Below are 7,866 nucleotides of genomic sequence, written 5' to 3' on the forward strand. Positions count from 1 at the left end.
TCAGCAAAAATGTTAATTCATGAGTATATTCATAACTAAAAACATTAACAATATTTATTAAGTGCCTACTGTGTGACAAGTGAACTGGTTAAACATCATGCATAATTCCATTTAATACTCATAATACGTCTTGGAGGTAGCTACTATTACTATTACCATTTCATAGATGAAAGTTACTTGCTCAATATCATATGGCTAGTGTGAGGAGCTGGAATTTGAACTCGGGTCTGTGTGTCTTTAGTAACTCAGAAATTTCACTTCTGTAAATCTCTCCCCCCAAAAAAGTAATCATGGATGCAGACAGAGATTCATATACCAAGATGTACATCACAGCTTTGCTTATAATAGCAAAAGACTGGAAAATATCAAAATGCCCACCAGTAAAGATTACGAAGTAAACTACAATCTATCTGTAAGATGCAGTATCGTTAAAAGAGGCAACATCTTTAGAAGATGCAGCTGTTAAAAATTACGCTATGAAAAAAAAAAATTACGCTATGGAGGAATACTTAATGGAATTAAAAAAATGTCAATTATATATTAAATGACAATATCAGGATAGGAAATAATACATATATATACCATGATTAGATTATATATTATACATAAATTCAAACACATGTGTATGCATATGTATATATATAAATGTGTGTGTATAAGTGTACACACACACACATGCACACAAATGAAAAGATAGCTCTGGACCAGGCTTTCCCAATCTTGACACTACTGACATTTTGGGCTGGATCATTCTTTGTTATGGAGGGCTGTTGTTTGCATTGTAGGGTGCTTTTCAGCATCCCTGACCTCTACCCACTAGATGCCAGAAGTACCCTTTCAGGTTATGACAACCAAAAATGTCTCCAGACATTGACAAATGTCCCTTGGGGGCCAAAATTGCCCCAAGTTAAGAACTGCTACTCTGGATGATAGGATAAACAGGTAACATTTATTTTCTTCTTTGTGCATTTCAGTATTTTCCAAATTTCTAAAATTAAATTTAAAATTAAAATTAAATTTTTACAATGGCATTTTTTCCTGGATACATTTGTAATCCAAGAAAAAAATGCTACTGTAAAAATCAATCTCACTAAAAAGAGAAGGAATGATTCCTATTTTTATGAGACTAAACTGCAGTAATGGAAATATGTATAACAAGAGCTTTAGAATATCCACTGTGATTTTTTTCCCATTACAAATTACTTAGTAACAGTTTAACAGAAAAAAACATAGAAGAAAAAATTAGCAGAAATCTCTTCTACCTGCGTCAAGAACATCCGAGCAGTAACAGCAGAAAGAGGTGGATAAACCAGAATTGGTTTAGTTGTCTCCCCAATAGCATCACCAATAAGCTTCCCATTAGAAGAATAAGCAGCAATTGCAAAGACATATTTTTCATTGGTTTCTAAACCTTTCACTTCAAAAATGCTTTTACCATCAGCTGGTATCTGTTCAAAAAAAAACATATTTCAAGTTTATGTATGGAAAACTGAAGTAATGTGACTTTAAAAATATAATAACCCTTATATGTAAAAAATAAATAAAATAAAAGCTTTGTATTTACTGTTGGATTTTAGCAGTTTGCAATTTGATTTAAATTGAAATTAGAGAAATTCACTGAAATAATGACATTAGAAGAAGGTAAAAAAAAAAAAAAACCACTCAGTTGTCATTAATGAGACTTTTGGTAAGATTTCCTAACATTTAGAGGTTTTTTTAATTTGACATACCGCTTCTCCTGAGTTTGGGAGATGATTATTATTTAGCCTTACTTTTCCATAACTCCCTTCTGCTTTGCAACCCAAAATGCAGTACCAGGAAACCTGCGGAGGAGAGAGATGAACCTATCATCTATAATCTATTTAACAAGGCATTCAATTTCTTTTATCAAGATGTGGCACTTGCTGTGATGAACACCAGGTGTTGCATGGAAGCACTGAATCACTTCATTGTACACTGTGTGTAATATTATACTGTATGTTGACTAACTAGAATTTAAATAAAAACTTAAAAAACAAAAAACACTTTTCCAAATACAAATACAGTTATTCAACTTTTAAAACATGGAATCTAACTAATGATGTACTATATGTTGGCTAATTGAATTTAAATAAAATAAATAAGATAAATAAACTAAATTAAAAAAACATGGAATCTAAGTTTACAAATATACTTAGGTTTAATCTCACAAAAATAAAGACAAATATAGGGCTCATTTACCTGGGACTACAAAGACTATTATTCATTATTTATTTTTTAACTACCAGTAACTGAGCAGTTTCTATGTGCTATGTATTGCTGGGAAATTTATATAAACTTTCTAATATTTGCAACATCCCTATGAAATGGGATTACTGTGGTCATTTTGCTTTACAGGAAATGGAGACACAGAAATGTTCAATAACTTGCCCAAGATCAGATAGTAGCATGATACTTGATAATTCTTAACTATAGGAACAAAAAGCAAAATGCAAATTCTACAGGAACAATCAAACTTAAACTTAATTAAGTGGTTAGAAATGGTTCTTCTGCCCAAGATGTCAAAATAATGGAGATTCCTCATTGGAATGAACTATTCTCATTATAAGGGAAAAGGGAGCAAGTTGATACCTAGGGAATAGCATTATGAAAGAGCCATACTGTCCTGAGGTTGGGGTTGGGTGGGTTGTCATCATTTATTCTCTTTTCCACAGAGGCTCCACCTCCCAACATCTCAACACCTAAATGATAAGGAAGGGGCGCCTGGGTGGCTCAGATGGTTAAGAGTCTGCCTTCGGCTCAGGTCACGGTCCCAGGGTCCTGGGATCGAGCCCCGCATCAGGCTCCCTGCTCAGCGGGAAGCCTGCTTCTCCCTCTCCCACTCCCCCTGCTTGTGTTCCCTCTCTCGCTGTGTCTCTTTCTGTCAAATAAATAAATATTTTTTTAAAATGATAAGGAAAACTGGAAAGAAGGGAAAAAGTAATTGTCTCTAAGAAGCGACTGCCTCTTATAGCTTAGCTTAGCTATTTCTTCCTCCAGGTCAACAGGAAAATCCTAATGGCGTCTTGTCTGCATGAATAGTTCTCAACCCTGACTGTGCAGTTACTTTTTAAAATACAGTTTTCACAGAACCAACCATTTTTTAAAATTACATATACCCAAGCCTGCCTAGCCTCAATGAATTAGAGTTTCTGGGACAGGTGTCCAAACCTTTGTGTCTATAAAGAAAACTGCTCAAGTAATTAAGAAGCACTTGACAAAGGTAGAACTCCAAAGACAGAGACACAGCATTGAAAGAACTTGAAAGCTGGAAGCCAAGAGGGGGGAAAAAAGTCAGATGAATTTCAGAAGAAATTTAAAAACTAACTTTCCATGCAAAAAGAGTACCACTTAACATTGAGGGAAAAAAGGCAGAAAGATTGTGCTATATGACTTAAATTATTATTTTCTCTAAGTTAAGCTCTCTACATAAACCAGAATTTGAAGGATAAAATTCTCTCTAAAAGCATTTTTAGAAGCAGGATTTATGTTTCTATTTTGTTCCACAAATAAAGACATCTTAGTTTGTGTAACTATAAGGAGCAGTGTGTAATTAAAATCTACATAAGAGTAAAGACACCATGAACAAATCACCACTAACTTTAGAAGTAAAAGTTTATTAATAACATCAGCATTTTCAACTTTTAAAACAGATTTTATTGAAACAAATGCTTTAACAAGAGATTTTGATAAAACAAAAGATGTCTGAACCCTCTAACCAGAAAACTTATTTAAGCCCACAGCACCATCTAGTGTTGATGCATATGTAACAGAAGGTAATAATTTCCTGGAGCACACAACTCTACTAAAGCATAATCTATATAAACGTCATATGATGTGCTAAGTGACAGGTCCTACAACTACAGGTCAGATATGGAATACTTGTATCTTCCTATTTCTAAGCATTATAAAATAAGATAAACTAGTCACTAATTTGATATACAAAAAAAAAAATTGGGGGGTTAAATAAACCAAAACATTTGAATAAAAACAAAGAAAAACCCTTGGTAAGGCATCCAGTCTTAGTTCTGTACTGAATTTCCAAAATCAGCAAATCCTCATTCTTAAACAGATCCAAACACATCCAAAATTGAACTTTAAAAATGCTAGCAATTGCAATAATGCATTTATGATAGCACAGTTCAGTGTAAGATGAAAATTACTTCTATTTCCCCAATTATAAAACATTATAAAGGTGGTATTACTTCTCACTGATGTCCATATCCCATTAGTCTGAAGCTCCTCTAAGAATGGAATCAAGCTTTGTGATTATTTTTATGACTCAATTACCTCGCACAGAGCTGGACAGATAAGAGATACTTGATAATGTTCACGGGACAAAATTTATTAAAAAAATCATCAAATAATGTAATCACACTCTATACCATCGTTAATTGTTTTAAGCAAATTTTACTACATATGTTTAATATAAGATATGGAGGGACATCAACTAATATGCCAGGAATACTATATATTATCTCATTTAATTTTCACAGTAAACATATTTTACAAATAAAAACAATACCACCACCTCAAAAAGTACATTTCGATTTTCTAAGGTCATACTGCTAGTAAGTGGTGCAGCTGGAATTTTAAACCTGTATCTGTCTGACTTTAAAGTCCGTGCCCTTTCCACGATACCAAGTTGACAGACGTTCAAGCAGAATATCCTAAAGACAAAGATAAAACTTTTTTATACTATAGGTGCCTGGGTGGCTCAGTTGGTTAAGCGACTGCCTTCAGCTCAGGTCATGATCCTGGAGTCCCGGGAACAAGTCCCGCAATAGGCTCCCTGCTCAGCGGGGAGTCTGCTTCTCCCTCTGACCCTCCCCCCTTCTCGTGCTCTCTCTCTCTCTCAAATAAATAAAATCTTAAAAAAAAAAAAAAACTTTTTTATACTACATCAAAGACCATGTTGTTGATCATCCAAAAGAGGAAATTTAATATTTAAAATTTAAATCAGGCGAACGTTTGTGAGACACTAAATCTCAAGTTAGAGTCACATTTAGGCCAAGTTCCAAGGCATTGGGGATGGGAGAAAGAGCTCATTCTTCAATAAATACATAAAGATTTATGACTTATAATATGGTTGGAACTGTCATTTGTTTACATTAAAAGAATCCCCATTTACTTGGAAGAACTCTGGGAAGAACATCTAAATTTGCTATCCCCAAATTTCCTCATCTCCATCATTGGCTCTGAGAGTAACATCCACGCTCTTCAAATGCCTTATTCCAGTTCAGCTGAGACCTTCTCCATCTTGAACACACACTAGGATGTCAGCATAGGACTATGCCATGGTGACGAAGGTACTTAAGAGACAAATGCTTCTTTACTGTTTCTCTTTACTATATATTTGGGTATAGCAAAGCTATACAGAGCATGAAGGAAAATAGCACAAGGAAGGAAAGGTCTTGAAGAAACTAAGTATAGTTAAGACATTACAATACTGGGGCACCTGGGTGGCTCAGTTGGTTAAGCGACTGCCTTCGGCTCAGGTCATGATCCTGGAGTCCCAGGATTGAGTCCCGCATCGGGCTCCCTGCTCGGCGGGGAGTCTGCTTCTCCCTCTGACCCTCCCCCCTCTCATGCTCTCTCTCTCTATCTCATTCTCTCTCTCAAATGAATAAATAAAATCTTAAAAAAAAAAAAAAAGACATTACAATACTAATCCCAGTGTTCAGTGCTTATAAATAAGACTATTCAAGTCCTAAGAGCAAGAAAAGTATCGATCATGATAGTCATAAAAGTACTTAACGTTGCTTTGCCTGAAATAAAGATCATAATGGGGAACATACCTTAACATCTGAAATAAATGGAGCAGGTTTCAATGTCACAGAACAATAAGTTCGGGATAGCAGGATAGGTGGGGGAGGGAATCTGCTTTTCTTTCTTTTTGAACTCTCCACATATTTTTGATATGAATACAGGGTATTTTGTTCTGCTTCAGTCTTCTTAATTAAAGAATATGCTTCCTATAATAAAGTGTGAACATAGAAAAATACACTTCAAGATTTGAACTGCATTTATATTTGTAGAATTCTGGTAATGTTAAACAACATTATCATGCTATATGTAGCTTTTTGAGCCTCAGTGTTACACATATTTCAAGCATCGAATGATTTTACAAAAGTAAAAATAGCTACTAAATAAGACTAAGTAAAAAATAGCTATAAATTAAGTAAGGTAATGGAGTCATATTTATGTATCTAGTATGTTCATCATCATTATAATATATCAACATTAGACATTTCACTTTCTTATCAAACCCTCTGAATATCTACCATCATATTTCAGTGTCCTTAAAAAATTCATAGCACGATCATCTACATTTACACTGAAGAACTGTACACCTACCCTTAATGTAACTTGAAATGTGACTCTCAAGTTAAAGACTATGTGATTTATGAAATGAATATTATTGAAGGTTTCTTACTATCAGCAAGTAGAAATAAAAACACTTATTCTGTAAACCTGAAAGAAAGGCAATCCTCATTTCAAAAGGTAACAACACACTGAAGGACAACACAGAAAACAAAAAATATAAAAGTCAGATCTGAATACTTCCAAAGAAAGTCTATCAGCAATAATAATGCATGTAAATGGGTTAAACTTGTCTTTTAAATTAAATTAAAAGGCAAAGACTCTTTAATTGAGCTCCAAAGCAAAAATCCATGTAAAGATCAAAATTAAATGGGTAATAGAGAAAAAAATAGCCTTTCCATTGTACTAGGACAATTAGATGTCCACATGCAAAAGTAATAAAGTTGTACCCCTACATCACACTACATACAAATATTAACTCAAAATGAATTACAGAGCCAAATATAAGAGACAAAATTATAAAATTCTTAAAGGGAAACATACAAGTAAATCTTCATAACTTTGGGTTAGGCAATAGTTTCTTAGATATGACACCAGAAGGAAGCAAACACACACACACACGTAGATAAACTGAACTTCATCAAAATTTCAAATGATATCATCAAGAAAGTAAAAAGACAACCAACAGAACGAGAGAAAATATCTGCAAATCATGTATCTGATAAGGCACTTGTATTCAAAATATATAAGAACTGTTACAAGTCAATAATAAAGACAAATAACCCCATTAAAAATGGGGACAAAGGGTTTGAACAGACATTTCTCCAAAGAAGACATATAAATAGCCAATAAGTACAAAAAAGACGCACATCATTGACCATTTAGGGATGAAAATACAAAATCAGCAAGCTAATTCAAGAAGCAGAAAACTTAAATGCAGGATAATGATAGAACAAACTGAGAAAGATATCCAAAAATTTCTTCCCACAACAATGTCAGGCTCAACTGATCTCATTTTTAAAAAATTTCAAATCTTAAGGAACTGATAATTCCTATGACATTTAAAAATTTTCTAACTACGAAGAAAGACAGCTTCTCAAATAATTTTACAAATTATTGTAAGAAAATTTGAAAAATGACTGCACTTAAAAAGAGAGCAATCTTCTTACAAATATAAATACAAACATTCTAAATAAAATACTAATACATTGAATCTAGCAATATATTAAAGGAATAACATACTGTAATTATATTCTCTATCTCCCAAGAATACATGGATAATTTAATATTAGGAAGTCTATGAATACAATTTAATTTATCTATAAATCAAATGAGAAAAAATATGATTACAGGCTCAATGGCCAAAAAAATATTTGAACTTCTTTAACATTCATTACTATTTTTTTTAAAAAAAAAGAAGAGGTAAAAAGGGAAATCAAAAAAATCTTAAGACAAATGAAAATGGGAACACAATATACCAAACCTATGGGATGCAGCAAAAGCAGTTCTAAGAAGGAAGTTTAT

General features: G+C 33.3%; 1 long non-coding RNA gene across 1 annotated transcript; it reads right to left on the bottom strand.

Annotated features, from left to right (window-relative positions):
* Positions 1-1,268: 1,268 nt before the first annotated feature.
* On the bottom strand, positions 1,269-6,361 carry LOC145718449 (uncharacterized). Its single transcript, XR_014141815.1, has 3 exons — positions 5,817-6,361; positions 1,731-1,823; positions 1,269-1,448 (listed from the first exon to the last, which is right to left on the bottom strand). It is a non-coding gene; the product is annotated as an uncharacterized LOC145718449 (long non-coding RNA).
* Between the last annotated feature and the right edge of the window lie 1,505 nt (positions 6,362-7,866).

This window comes from Leptonychotes weddellii, unplaced genomic scaffold (genome assembly GCF_054177405.1).
Source record: "Leptonychotes weddellii isolate Sample4059 unplaced genomic scaffold, ASM5417740v2 HiC_scaffold_1583, whole genome shotgun sequence".
Classification (NCBI taxonomy): Eukaryota; Metazoa; Chordata; class Mammalia; order Carnivora; family Phocidae; genus Leptonychotes; species Leptonychotes weddellii.